At 36.4% G+C, this 16,112-nt stretch overlaps 1 pseudogene; it reads right to left on the bottom strand.

Annotated features, from left to right (window-relative positions):
• Positions 1-474: 474 nt before the first annotated feature.
• Positions 475-15,073, bottom strand: LOC124508582 (heterogeneous nuclear ribonucleoprotein H3-like; annotated as a pseudogene).
• Between the last annotated feature and the right edge of the window lie 1,039 nt (positions 15,074-16,112).

Genomic DNA, 16,112 nt, shown 5'->3' with positions numbered 1-16,112 from the left:
AAAATATATATAGTCTTGAGTACTTTTGCAATAGCTCAGTTTAGAAGTGATGAGGGGTTCATCACTTATTCTTAATATAAAATTTATGCAAAGTGTGCAACAAATAAAACCTATAGAAAACAGATGTTTCCATCACAATCTGTTGCTTTTCCGAATAATATTTTGAAAACACATTCCTTCAGCCATTATACAGTTCTTAAAATACAAAAGATATTAAATGTTTATTTATTTTTAGAGAGAGAGTAATGGGGGGAGGGGCAGAGAGAGGGAGATAGGATCCAAAGTGGGTTCTGCCCTGACAGCAGAGAGCCCAATGTGGAGCTTGAACTCATGGACCATGAGATTATGACCTAAGCCAAAGTCTGACACTTAACTGACTGAGCCACCCAGGTACCCCCAAAAGAAATTAAATCTGTAAGAAAGCCTAGTAGATGGGATTCTGTTCACAGGACTTGGTACTTGGTGGTTTATGCTTCAGTACATGTCACACCATCCACCTCCATTCATGCCACCTTGCCCATAGTAACCTCCACTGCCTGACTATCATGGCCATAACCACTCAAACCACCAGTAGTACCAATCCTTCACTGTAATTGTCCCCCATTTCCATCCTTCCAATGGATCCATAATCTCTCTCATTATCCATTCCATCTCTGCTACAGCACCCATTCCAGAACCTCCCATGCCAGACTAGAATTCAAGAAGAGTTTAATGTATTGGTATTGCATCTATTCTTACCGTTAGACATGGTAGCTACTGCATCCTTATATGTTACAAACTCTACATCTGCTTCTCCTGTTGCTCTGTCACCAGTTCCAATATCATTATCAACTCATATTGGATTTAGTCATGGGGAAAATTAGCGATGTCATTTTCAGTTGAATTAAAAGGTAATCCTCCCATATGTACAAAATGACCACCGAAGAAACCTGAACTTGCATCACCAGCTCCCCCTAGCCATGCCCATCAATATCAACTCTCAATCTGGCATCAAAGCCATCATTTCCATAGCCATAATTATTATAGCCATAATAGTTACCATAGCCTCCACAACTAGGGACACTGGGGGAGAAAAAGACAGGACAGATGTCAGAGATGGAGCAAATATATTATTAACAGAATTCTATTTAGTTAAAAAATACATAGAGCCTAATGTGTGTCAAGCATTGTGCTGAATGCTTTGAAATACAGCCAAGCCCTAATTTTATATAAAACACAAGAAAAAGATAATCCCATAGTTTGGAAACAGTATGACTATGAGAAAGATATTTAAATGAATAAGAATAAAGATGTCAGAAAGTTGGATCTTGATTGCTGGTACAGGTGAAGGAAGACACATCATTTGATTCAACTCTTAATAGGAAACTTGTTTTTGTTTCTAAATAACAAAGTAAAATGCTGCAGTTCTTATTATTTTGGGGAACTATTTGGAAAAATCTTTTCCATCAGTGCCTCCCCTCCCTCCAGTTACAGTATGATAACTTTGATGAATACTTGACTTAGAATAAATGACCTCCTTTCATCTCACTGGTAGTTTTACATAGCCAGAAAAAGCTGCCAAAACTTCAAAATGGGAAGTATGAAAATGTGGCTCAAACATCATTATTTCATATAGTATGTGTATATACACATATACATATTTACTAATTTCCCTTCTAACATTTTTAGAATATTGATACTTTACTCTTCATTTGATTTAATATAAGGCTCCAGATTTTATCTTCAATCTGAAATTTTCCTTTCAAAGAGAGATAAGAATTTACATTTTTTAAGGTTTGTTTGTTTATTTAGAGAATGAGCAGGGAAGGGGCAGCGGAGAGGGACGCAGAGGATCCAAAACAGTCTCTGTGCTGACAGCAGAGAGCCTGACATGGGCTCAAACTCACAAACTTTGAGATCATGACCTGAGCTGAAGTCCGACACTTTGACTGACTGAGCTACCCAGGCGCCCTGAGTGAGATAAGTATATGAATGACTTTCCTTTTTGCCAGTCCAGGTGCCCCGATGAATATTGGTTTATAGGTATTCAAGTACTGAAACCTCTCAGAATCGATTGATTTCTCAAAGTTTCTTTCATATAGGAAATCTTTTCCTCTTACCTCTAAAAAGTTATTATTATCAATATTATGGAGACCGACAGAGAGATGAAAGGTATGGGACATTTTCTAAAATAAGGTTTCTGTGGCATGTGTGTGTGTGTGTGTGTGTGTGTGCATGCACGTGTGGTGTGTACACACATGCGTGTGCTCATCCATACCCGTTGGTGGTGGTAAAATATTTTCTTTCCCCTTTACAAATAAAAATGTCTTATTCTAAAGAAGATACATAAACTATCAAATGCAATGTGATGTTTTTGTTAAATAATAAGCAACGGAAGCATACAGAAATAAATATTTCTCATGGAGGTAAAATATATACAACTATAAAATCATAAATATACTGGAGAATTATAATATGAATTTGTAAATTGTATGCAAATAGCTTGAAACCAGATCTATAAAGACATAAATAAAGCAACAAGACTGAAAGGTTTATATGTTGGCTTGTTTATAGAGTAGCACAAACATTTTTCTTTTTTAATTGGCAATTAATTTTCGGCAGCCATCTAGGTACTTTCATGTCAAATTACTTTTCCTACACTAAACAAGATTAGGCATCCAAGCAGCAAAGCACTTACGTGAAAAGTGAGAAACTGACTGTCAAGTAGATATTTTCCACCTATAACCAATTAAAATGTTTCTTTTTTGATGAATGGGTGTTGTAATTTCACATTTTGTATTTTTACCTAAGCACATACCTGTGTAACATCCCAGTTCACAAAGGCTAAAAAAGATGGGTACTGAGATTTCTTTTATTCCTTTTATTCAATACACCTTCAGAATGAAGCAAGCATTTTTGTGCTGTTTCAAAGACAGAGCTTTCTTATGCTACTGCACACAAAAATATAGCAACAGTTCATGTACGTATATATGTTTAGGGGCATATATGTGTGTATGTGTGTATAAGTGTATCAACACACGTGTTTTTATAAACCTCAAAAAATATTTTAATCAAATGATTTTTAGTCTCTTGGTTCCTTGTAGATTATCATTTCACATTAAAATGTAGAGATGTCTGTATTTAAAAATTAAACCATTGACACATCAGGTAAAAAAGTAATGTATTATTGATAATCTTCAAGTGAATGACATAAAAAGGAAAATATTGATTTTTTGGAAGATGTCTCATTTTTCTTACTTCACAGAAGACTGATGCAGGTTCATGAGCCTATCAATATTATTTGAATTAATGCATATTCCCTGCTATTGATTGCCTTAACAATGATTGTCATAACTGATTTATGGGCACTTATGCCTGTTAAATATTTTAAGAGGTAAATATCAGATTTGTATATATAAGTAGATTGACTTGAATAAAAAACAAGGTTGGATGTTAACATTATACCTTTTGATTTAATCCATATTATAATACATTATGCAAGATGTATTTTTAAGATAGCAGCAAAAATTCCAACTAAAGTTGATATTAGATCACATTGTTTACTAGAGTTAAGTGCAGAATTCTCTCTAAGGCTAACAAAGTATTTTCAATTTTGAGGTAGAAATTCTCATGTCATTTGGAAATGTAGCTAATGTATCTATGAGAGAAACTAGGTCTATCAAGCCAAAATATAAAATTTGAGTATCATTGTAATATACTTAAAATTGATTTGTTCTTACTGCTTAGAATAGATCAACATATAAGATTATATTTCAGCTTTCTATGGTGACTGATACCCAATACTTTCCAAATAAATGAGACAAGTTGTGATGGTGTGAGAGGCAAAAAGAGGGTATATATGTATATATCATCTTATAATTAGTATGAGTATCTTTGACTTCAAATGTGAGATATGATTACTACAGTCACTTACCAAGGACCTGCTTTTTTAAAGATGAGTTTATTGAGGTATCACATATGCATCTTAAATTCATTTGGTTTAAGAGTATAATTAAATGGTTTTTCAAATTGACAGACAAGTATAAAAATTACCACAATCTAATTGTAGAAAATTTTTGTTACCTCAAACAGATACATGGTGCTCACTACGGTCACTTCCTGTTCCTAAACCCAGTCCCAGACAACCACTGATCTACTTACTGTTTCTAAAGATTTACTGTTTCTGGACACTTCACATAAATAAAATCACCCAAAATGTGGTCTTTTGCATCTGGCTTCTTTCATGTAGCATAATAGTTTAGAGGTTGATCCATGTTGTAGTATGTGTCAGCCTTTCATTCATTTTTATTGCCAAATGCAATTCCATTGTATGGATAACCACAACTCTATACATTCACCAGTTGATGGATGCGTTTTTTTCACTTTTTGGCTATTAAAAGTATTTTTGCTATGATCATTCATGCAGAAATCTTACTGTGGACATATGTTTTCATTTCTCTTGCATATTCTAAACATGGGATTGCTTGATTATATGGTAAATTTGTACTTAACTCTTTAAGAAACTGCTAAACTGTCTTCTAAATTGGCTAAGCCATTTAACATTCCTACCTACAATGCATGATGGTTCCAGTTTTGCTACATCCTTGACAATACGTTTTACATTTTCTTTTGATTGTAGCTATCCTAGTAGATGTGAAGTGGTAAATCATTGTGGTTTTGATTTGCATTTCCCTAATGGCTAATGATGTACATCTTTTCCTAAGTTTATTAACCATTGCATATCTTTGTCAAGAAATGAATATTCAAATTCTTTGTCCATTTTAAACTAGATTATCTGTCTCTTTTTTGGTTTTGGTATTATATGTAAGAAATCATTATCTAATCCAAGGTCATAAGGAGTTATTCTTATATTTTCCTATTCCTAAGGGTTTTATAATGTTAGCTTTTACATTTAAATCAATGATTCATTTTGAATGATTTTTTTTTATGGTGTGAGGTAGGAATCCAAATTCATTCTTCTGCATGTGGATATTGTCTCAACACCATTTGTTGAAAAGATTATATTCCCCCCTATTGAATCGCCTATTTTCCCCCCATATGCATATCACAGTTTCCTTCTCCTTCTCCTCCTCCTCGTCCTCCTTCTCCTCCTCCTCCTCCTCCTTCTCCTTTTTCTTCTTTTCTTTTTTTGCATGTCTCTTAACTTTTTCTTGAAAATTGTGCATTTTAGGTAATATAACAAATCAGAATCTTAACTCTACCTACCCCCTTAGGGTTGATGCTATCATTTATTTGTTTAGTGAATTGGCAAAAATAATTCTATGATGTTTATTGCCATTACAATATGCAGTTGTTTTCTTGTGTTTATCTTTTTACCTGACTAGTAATTGGCCCAGGTCAGCATAAGCTTGTTATTGGTCAACAGGTGTGCTTAAGTTCCCTTGGCCTGATGGATATTTAGTTTTGCAATTAAATGCATGTGTGTTTGGAGGTTGCTATCATAGTTCAGAGTTTACATTTTTTCCCTCTATCCTCCACCCCTTTTGCTTAGAACTGATAGCATGGATTTTCCTGTATGATTCTATTTTAGAGGATGCAACCTTGGGCATGTACATAGTCTTCCAGACTGCTACAATGGATGTGATTTTATTGTTAAACCTGGCTTCTTAGTAATTATTTCTGAGTCACAGTAGCTTATTGTTTGGCCAATGTTTGCTTAGAGATTGTGCTTAAGCTCCTAGTTCCAGTGAAGCTTTTACTCTTTACTATGGATCTGTGTGTGACTTGGGGAATGTTTTCGTTCCTGTCCCATCTCCTGCTCTAATTGTTCCTCAGTTCATTCAGCTTGTGCACAGCTTTTCTGTACCCAAGGGTTAAATGTGATCCTAGTAGTTCTTCATGGATATCTATTTGCTTGGTTCTCTCTGTTAAAATATGTGATTGCTCTGCTTTTTTTTTTTTTTTTTTTTTTTTTTTTTTGCTACTGGTAGAGCTATGTGTACCTTTTGTTGCTCTCTGCCAAGATCACCATTGTTTATGACATCTCCCCTTTGTCCTGTAGGCATGGAATTCTTCATGCTCTTTTCTAAACAAAGTCAATTTTCTCAGATAGAACTGTGAAACTCTTTGCTCCTGTGCTGTGTCTTTCCCATTGGGTATAAGCTTTTCATTAACTCACAAGATCTAGGACAGGAACAATGATGCATTTCGACTGGAGTCACACCTTTGCTCTATGACCAAGAACTGTGCAAAGCTGGAGAGTGTTCCTATATAACTGGCTGGAACCAGTTCTTGGAACCTCCACCCTAGAAGCAAGATGGGTTGGGGATCAGGGTTCGGTATTCTGGTCTTGTAATGTCTGGAATAGAGATTTTGCCCTGTGAGTGGGGACTGGGTGTTAGAAGGGAGTCTTGGCCCTCAGGGCTGTGTTGGCCCAAAACATTACTTCAGCCACATGGAATTGGGGGCAATAAGAAATACCAGCTGCCTGCCCATCTCATGTTAATACAGTTGCTTAGATTGGGAACTAGAAGGGGAAGAAGCCCCATAAGATGAAGCTTTTTGAGTGGAATGCAAAGAGTTGTAGCTTAAATGCCAGAGATTCTTAATGTTCTTATTAAAATGTAGTAGATGTTATTGAATGAATGTTTGGTCACCTGTTATATGCTTTCAGAAAAATTTACTTAAAATTGAGTAAAAAGACTTAAAATGTTGATTTTTTGAAAAATAATTTTCTGCAGGGGCGCCTGGGTGGCTCAGTTGGTTAAGCGTCTGACTTCAGTTCGGGTCATGATCTCGCAGTCTGTGGGTTAGAGCCCTGCATCAGGCTCTGTGCTGACAGCGTGGGAGCCTAGAGCCTACTTCAGATTCTGTGTCTCCCTCTCTCTCTGCCCCTACCCTGCTCACACTCTGTCTGTGTGTCTGTCTCTCTCTCAAAACCAAATAAACTTAAAAAATAAATAAAAAATAAATAAAATAATTTTCTGCATATAAATGGTTGTTTGGTTGCAAAGGGTTTGCTGAGCTTCTGACTCTGCCTTTTCAAAAGAAATCAGTCTCTTAAGGAACTTACTTTTAAAGATAAATATTTTGTTTCTATTTTCAAAAAAATATTCAAAAAATATTCAAAAAATAAACATTTTAGGGACTCAAATATATGATAAGCTTTTGTAAATATTACTAAACTCAAATGTTTCTGTCAAAATGAATATTTTGACTAAAAATGCAAAATGGCAACCCTTTACAACATATAATACCATTATCATTCATGTTTTTTTTTTCCTTCTGAACAGTCTTTATTTAATTGTTCGTGATAAAGTACTATTTGATATCACCAACACCAAAGTCATTGTTAGCATAAATTTTAATTGATAATTTATAGTCTAATTGCTAATCCCATTCTGCCCTAATTTATAATTCTACCTATGTCATAAATATGAATGGATAGTTTCTAACATATACTATCAAGCATTGGTTCAAGGACTTCCTTTAATTACTTCCATTATTACTGATCCTGTGGTGTAGGTGGGAGAAATTTGGGTAACCCTTTGGATGCTACCACTGTTTTATGTGTCAAAATTGGATTAGAAACTATGCATAATGCAAATAACCATGTAATTATTTTGAATTTACAATGTATTTACTATGTAATTGCATAGTAAGTACCATATAATTACAAGATGATTACATGATTATTTCTGCCTTTTACACAGCTTTAAAAGCAAAAGATTTTGTTGCAATTATTATTGGCATTTATTGGTAAGTGTTACATAGTAGGGAACAAAATATTTATCATGTAATCAACGAAGCAAGCAACTGTTATTGTGTCTTTTCAGTTGCGAAATTATATTTTAAAGGTATTGAAGTGAACCTGAAACTGCTCTAAAAAATAAAGTTTATTAATTAAAAAAAAGTTATTGCACTCAAAGAGTTAGCCATAAGTACAAGGCATAACTTGATATATCTAAGATAGCTGATTATTCTGGATATCGTTCTGTTTACTACAGTTGTGTATTTTTAATTGAAGATCTGAGATTGAGGTTGATTTTTTAAAATATTCCAAGAAAATTTTAATGGGCCAGAGGAGAAACTCCAGAACTAAAGTAAAAATGATACTTACAAATATCCATACTTATAAGAATAAACCATATCATTACTTTTTTTGTTTACCAATACTTTAATTTCCCCAGATTTATTGAGAAATCATTGACATACATCACTGTATAAGTTTAAGGCATACAGCATGATGGTTTGATTTATATTTATTGTGTAATGCTAACCACAATGGGTTCATCCAACATCCGTCTTCTCATATAGTACAATAAAAAGAAAAGAGGAAAAAAAATTTCCTTGTGATGAGAACTCAGGATTTACTCTCTTATCAAGTTTGCTATATATCACACAACTGTGTTAGGTATGGTCATCGTGCTGTACGTCATATCCCTACTATGTATTTATCTTGTATCTGGCAGTTTATATCTTGACCACCTTCTTACAATTCCCCCTCACCCCACCCTTTTCCTTTGGTAACCACAAGTGTGATCTCTTTTACTATGAGTTTGAGGGTCTTTGTTTTGTTTTGTTTTGGGGGATTTTTTTAGATTCCGCATATAACTGAGATCATACAAGTTGTTGCAAATGATAGGATTTTCTCATTTTTTATGGCTGAGTAATACTCCTTCATATATATACCACAACTTCTTCATTCATCCACTAATGGACACTTAGTCTGTTTCTGTATCTTGGCTATGGCAAATAATGGACATGGGGGTACAGATATCTTTTTGAGTTGGTGTTTTGAATTAGTGTTTTTAAGTTAGTGTTCTTCATGTGTTTGTGAATTTTCCAGTTTTCTTCTTGCTGTTGATTTCTACTTTCATGCCATTGTGGTCAGAGAAGATACTTGGTATGATTTGGATAGGCCAGGCTGTGCACCAGATCCCCTGGCCAGGTGAGCCCCTGGTTTGCTCTGCAAATGAGGGAAGCCACAGGCTATGCTCTCTGTTTAAGTGTCACTCTATTTAGGGCTTTTGAATAGGCCATGGGAGCTTCTCATGTGCCCTGGTGAGGTTCCCTGGCTGTACACACTAAAGTCTGTATTCTGTGGTGAGTGGGGCTATGAATTAGATTCTCTGCCTGGGCTCAGGGGGAGAAGTAGCTCTAAAGCTGGGAAAGCTCTTTGTTTGCTGCTTTAACTCAAGCTGACCCATACCCCAAGTTTCTGGCTGAACAAGGTCACTACCTTTGCTTTGCACGCTATAGCCTCTGCCTGCCCTCCTCAGGGCTCACTGCACCATGCAGAGAGACACTGCTGGGCCACACAGATCCCAGGAGTTGCTGCCAGCCCTTCTGGTCAAATGGGCTGGAAAGACACATTCCATGCTGGGCGGGGCTATATTTCAGCAACTTTGCCTGGGCAGGAAGGGGAGAGGCTGTTCCAGGTTACTCTTATTTTCCAAAACAGGCTTTCTGTGTGGGAGATGCTGGAACCTACCCTCAGCCTTGGCTCTGAATTAATCCTCCTGACTGTGTATATCATGGGGCTTCCTCATGTCTGATATTGGCTTTGCTTCAGAGGTAACTGCTCTGACTACCCACCTCTTGGCTGGAGCACCCCAGGACCATGTAGTTTCTAGTACTTATCACTAGTCCTTCTGGTCAGATGGGGCCAGAAGACATTCTCCACAGAGGGTAAGGCTGTGGTTCTGCTCCTTGCCTGGGAGTAGACAAACCTAGTTCTAGGGACCAGCAAAACTCCTCGTTTGAAGATTCAAATATGGCAGATCTGCACCTGACCAAATCCTGTGGTCACAGTGTGTCACCGACTTGCTTCTGTGGATGAGCAAAGCCAAGATCCATATGCTGGTTGTTGCAAGCAACAAATTAGGTAGGTTGTTACCTACCCCCTTTATTTGTCACAGTCAGATTCCCAGTGGTTTAGTTCCATAGATTTCCCTGCAATTCCTGTGATATGAGATCAGAGGAAGGGCTGGGATAGGTGTTGTCTCCATAGGTTCTTTTTCCCCACTGGAGGAACCAGAGACTCTGAGGAGTCTTCTCTGCATGGTGCTGCACTGACCTGAGGGAGGGGCAATGTGGCCCATGGATAGCCATGTCCATTACCCTTCTAATGTTGTCTGTCTCGGTAACCATGGTACAGGGGGTGCTTCAACTTCACTCCATGTTCTGGGATTCTCTCAGTGGCATCTTGTTGTGGAATAGTTGTTGGATGTTCTTGTGAGGAGACAACCTATTTTGCCATCTTAATGAGGTTACTCACCCATACCTTTTTTAACTTTATAAAAATAAGCATTTTATTTTAGAGCAATATTAGAGTTACAGGAAAATAATACAGTTGGTACAGAGTTTCCACATGCCCTACACACCCAATTTCTGTTATTATTAACATCTTGCATCGATATGGTATACCTCTTGGTTGTGACAGTTTCTCAGACTTTCCTAGTTTCTGATGACCTTGAAGAATATTTGACTTTTGAAGAATATTGGTAAAGTATTTATAGAATATCTCTCAATTGGGTTTTGTTGAATGCTTTTCTTGGGAATGATTATGTGTTTTGGGGAGGTAGAGCACAAGGACAATGAAGATTATATTAGCATACTGAGGTGCTAATAAGATTAGATTATATTAAGAATACATAAAATAAGTATGATTTATAACTATTATTATTAACCTTGATTGCCTGGGTAACGCAGTATTTCTCTGAGTTCTTAACTGTGAAGTCATTCTTTCTTCCCTCTTTCTATGCTATACTCTTGAAAGGATGTCAATGTTTGCATCCCACACATAAGAATAAGGAAGTTATAGTCAATCTCCTTGAGGGCAGAATATCTGCATAAATTATTTGGAATTCTTCTGTACAGTAGGTATATCTATTTTCCCCGCTTATTTACTCAATCATTTATTTGTACCATTATGACCTCATGGACAGGTATTTTTTACTTTAAGTTCTAATCTAAAACTATATGATGTTGCTCAAATTGTTTCATTTTTGGCCATTTGATGCTTTTTCTGTTGGCTCCTATGTCCCTTAGACATCCTGGGTATTGTGAAATTTTTTTGAGCAATTATTATAAAGCACTATGTGCACTTGAATGAAGGTTTTTGTGTGGACATGTTATCAGATCTGCTGAGTAAATATCTAGAAGTGTGATTGCTGGAGTGTGTGTTAAGACTTTGATTAGTTTTATAGGAAACTGAGAATCTGTCTTCCAAAGTGGTTCTACCATTGTGTTCTCACCAGTGATAAAAGAGAGTTCCTTCTGCTTCATATGGTTGTCAACAATTGAAACTGCAGATTTTTGGATTTAGTCGTTGAAATAAGTATACAGTAGTATCTCATTGTTGCCTTAATTTGCAATTATATGATAAACCATATTTAACGTATTTTCAAATACTTACTTGCCATCTACATATCTTCTTTGGTGAGGCACCTGTTAGATCTGTTGCCTATTTTTCAATTGAATTGTTTACTTTTTTATCGTTGAGTTTCAGAGTTCATTATATAATTTATATATATATATCATTCTTTATAAAATATGTGATTTTGAAATATTTTTTCATAGTCTGTGATTATATTGTGTTTCTCTTAATAGTCTCTTTTGATGAGAAGAAGCATTTAATGTAAACAAAGTTTATTGATCAATATTTTGTTTCATGGATTGCGCTTTCTGTGTTATGTCTGTTTTAGTTGACTAGGGATGTTGTTATAATATACCACAACCTGAGCAGCTTAAACAACAGAAATGTATCCTCTCATAGTTCTGGAGGCTGGAATTCCAAGATTAAGGTGTCATTAGGGACATGCTTTCCCTGAAAGTATCAGGGAGGCGTCTGTCCAAAGTTTTTATCCTAGCTGCAGGTGTTCTTTGGTTTGTGGCAGCTTAATTCCAATTTTTATTTCAAGCATTCCCTCTGTGTCCAGACTCCCTCTTTATATAAGGACACCAATCATATCAGATTAGAGGCCTCTCTTACCACAGTGAGGTCTCGTCTTGTCTTAACTAATTGCATTTCTGCCATCCTATTTCCAAATAAGGCCATATTAGGAGGTACTAAGAGTTGGGACTTCAACATACATATATTAGGGGACCCAGTTTAACCCATAATAGCCACTAAAACTCACCACCAAACTCATGGTCACATAGATGTTCTATGCTCTCTTTCAGATGTTCAGTAGAATTGCATTTTACATTTAGGTCTGTGATCCATTTTGGGTAATTTTTTTGAAAGTTGTAAGATTAGTGTCTAGGTTTATTTATTTATTTATTTATTTATTTTGCATATGGAGTTGTAGTTGTTACATTACCACTTGGTGAAAATATTAGGCTTCCTTCATTGAATTGCCTTTGATCCTTTGCCAAATACTAATTGACTCTACTTGTATGAGCATTTTTCTGGGCCCTCTCTTCTGTTCCATTGATCTATATATCTACTGTTTCACCAATACCATGCGGTCTTAACTACTACACCTTTGAAATAAGTTTTGAAATCAACTTGTGTAAGTCCTCTAACTTTTTTTGCCCTTCAGTATTGTGTTAGCTATTCTACTTCTTTTGCTTTTCAATATGAACTGTAGAATGAGATAAATTTTCTCAAAAACATGACAGCATTTCTTGAAAATTCGAGCAATCATAGCTAAAAGAACAAAATATTGGCCTTTGTCTCTATCTATGGCTAACATAGCTTCTTGTCAGAGCGACTCAGTTATTGGACATAGAAACTTCTGCCTTCTAAGAGAACAAGGCAGGAGTGACTTCTGTAGCCCTCAGTTAATGCCTCAGATATGAAAGCATGGAGAGGAAATTCGTGTGCGACTTTATAGTGCAGATCTGCTTCTGCTGACATAGGCTGCATTGTTAATTGAAATATTACCCTTTTCTGTTGCTGATACATGCTACTGGCTCACACCTAGAGAAGCTTGAGAACCTAGGCAGTGCATTTCAATATTACTGAACATACAAATCACCAAAGGATATTATTGAAATTTACATTGTGATTCAATGTCTGGTTTGGGCCATGATTTTGTGTATCTAACAAGCTCTTAAGTGATGTTGCTGGTTCTACTGACTAGACTTTGAGCAGCAGAGAGCTAGAGAGGTTTTTCCTCAAACTTCGGCATGCACAAAATGACTTAGGCTGTTTGTTAACATACAGATCATTGGGCTTCATCTGCAGAATTTCTGATCCAGTGGAATTGCCAATCCAGTGGAAGGCTCTTCTGGTAGGCAGGTTACTATCACTGGTTCTGCTGCCAGTTTTAGTCTGGCCCAATATCTAATCAATGCCAGGCTTTCCTCTGAGAAGGGCATGGGGTGCAGCTAGAACAGTGTAGGCTCACTTATAATCCCTTTCTGCTGTTTTCCCACGATCCAACTGTGTAATTTCTGGTCAGTGATTCCAGGTTTTAAATAATTTGTAAGTGTTCAGTTTCTATACAACTTTATCGTCCGCTAAGAATTTAAAAATCGCATTCTCTGTTCAGCTGTTAATGCTGGGATCCATATTTAGTTTTATAAGCTACTCCCTGTTTTTAGTTTTGTTTTGAGTTTTTGGCTCATGAATTTTATTTCTGTTTGTCGATAAGAAATGTAAAAGTGGAATGTTAATAAGTTTCAGTTTAGTTCTCTAATGTCAAGAATTTAAAAATTAAAAAAATGGATTGGTTAAAAAAAAATCTAAAATGACCTAAAAACCACATGTGAAAAGATTGATCCCGAATTCTAACCTACAACTACTCCAAAATGGAGAAGTACCAGGATCCCAGCCCATTTGACAGGTTGGAGAAAAAAAGAATGTTTTTCTCCCTACACCTCGCCGCTTATTGACTCAGCTATTGGCTACATGATGGAAAGGCTGATCTGCATGTATTTTGAGGGAATTCACACTTACTGGCAGTGCCGATGGTTGTAATTAAAATGTTTCAGCTACTAACAAAGATGATTTTATGTTAGCTTTTTTACCTACATAGACTGTAATATCATTCCTATAAATAGCATTATTTTAACTAATATATAAATAAAATTTCATCCATAATGAAAATATGAGGCCGAAATCGTCACTCATACATTCTATTGTAACTACATATTTCTAAGAATACTAAAATTATAGACAAAGATAGGTAAGTAAAGTTGACTGGCTATTTAAGGGGTCTCAGTGGTTCAAAGGAGAAAAACCAAGCCACAAAATCAGAATAGTTTACTCACATGACATTAATATAATTGAAGAAACCAGACAGAATTTATCATTTTTTGATACAAATTTCTGTGATGATTCAAAAAACTATTGCGGAGTGCCTGGGTGGCTCAGTCAGTTAAGTGTCTGAGTTCAACTCAGGTCATGGTCTCACAGTTAGTGGGTTCGAGCCTGTGTCCGGGTCTGCGCTGACACCTCAGAGACTGGAGCCTGCTTCGGATTCTGTGTGTCCCTCTCTCTTTGCCCCTCCCCTGCTTGTGTGCTCTTTCTCTCTCAAAAATAAATAAATAAACATTAAAAATGTACTTAAAACTGTAATGTGCGATGTGACAATTAGATAACATTTTCTGGAAATAATAATAACAAGCCCACAGAATGACTTGTGAAATGTAAATAAATCAAGAGGAAAAAAACAACAACAGAATAAAATAGACTCCATCTTGTGGGAAATGGCTGTAATCTTCCCCAGCTGCTAATGGCTACTCAAACAGTTGCTGAGTCTTAATGCCTGAACTCTTCTCTTTCTCCCACATTTTGCACTTAATTATTCAGCAAATCCACTTGGTCCTGCCTTCCATTTACATACTGAACTTAATCACCCCCACCATCCCTGCTGCTAATACACTAGTCCAGACAACATTTTTCTTTTACTTGGGTATTAACATACCTGCTTAAATGCCCCCTTTGTTTTCCTTATGTGCCCAGCAGAGTATCCTCAACATTGGCTCAGAGTGATCCATATCAGGCAGATCATATCACTGCTCTTTTCAAAGTTCTTTAGTGGCTTTTTACCACTTGATATAAACTCATTTCTTACTCATCCTCCAAAGCAGCCCACACCCTGGCCCCTGGTAGTAATCTTCCCACCACCCCTTCACCCTTCTCCCCTTGCTCATTCCAGTCTTCACACCTGCTGGTCATGCCCCTGGCTCAAGGTCTTTGTTGTTTCCTTTGCCTGCTTCTCCAGAAATCTGAAAGCGTTGCTCCCCCACCTACTTCAGCCTTTGATCAAATGTCATCTTCACAATCAGACCTTTCTTGACTGCCCTAAAGTAGTAACTGCTTCTCTTCTCCCACTTCCTCTTCTTCCCTACTTTATATTTCTCCAGAGCACTTATTATTATCTGACATAAAACATATTTTTCTGATTTGTTGTTTGTAGTATCCTCTAACATAAGCTGTAAGAAAGTATTTTTTTGGGGGGGTGGAGACTTTATCGTTCATTGCTGTATACCTCATACTTAACAAAGTGCTTAATAATTTAAAACAAAAATACAAACAATTGAAAACTAACAGTGAAAATTAAAAAAAATGTGAAAGACAAATCCAGAGGATCTTATAACTGAATAATAGAAGTTCAATGGAAAAGAAAACAAGGTAGGTGAAGAAAAAATAGTCAAAATAGAGAATGCCTTCCTAAAATAATTTTTAGGTTACAAGTGCACAGAAAATGACTGGGTAGAATAAATAAGTGTATAGACTGTAGCAATAAAGATAAGTCTGGAAACTTGTCAGACATAACAGGTTACCAGCCAAGAATGAGAACCAGGCTGCCATTTTTTTCAAAACTAAAATTTAAAAACATGTAACAGCGCTTATGAACTTATACTAGAAACAGTGGTGTTTGTGAGGGAAACAAAAAGCAACTCATGGACCCCCTGTTTGTGATGGAGATTGTTAGCTTCTACTATAGTATTAGGTTTGTATCTGGCCCAGTGTCTGCTCAGCCACAACATACTTCCCCATCACTTCCCCAGGTTAGCTGAGGCCACATAACTAAGTTTTTGTTTTTGTTTTTTTTGTAAGTTTATTTATTTTGAGAGTTAAAGAGAGAGTGTGAGTGGAGGAGGGGCAGAGAGAGAGAGGGAGTAAGAGAATCCAAAGTAGGCATCGTGCTGTCAGCACAGAGCCTGATTTAGGGCTTGAACTCAACAACTTGGAAAACATGACCTGAGTTGAA

Source organism: Lynx rufus, unplaced genomic scaffold (assembly GCF_022079265.1).
Source record: "Lynx rufus isolate CCGP_SWC_20201006 ecotype Redwood Valley unplaced genomic scaffold, mLynRuf1.p SCAF_1, whole genome shotgun sequence".
NCBI classification, from domain to species: domain Eukaryota; kingdom Metazoa; phylum Chordata; class Mammalia; order Carnivora; family Felidae; genus Lynx; species Lynx rufus.
Note: the sequence above shows the minus strand (reverse complement) of the source record. Positions and strands in the feature narration are given on the sequence as shown.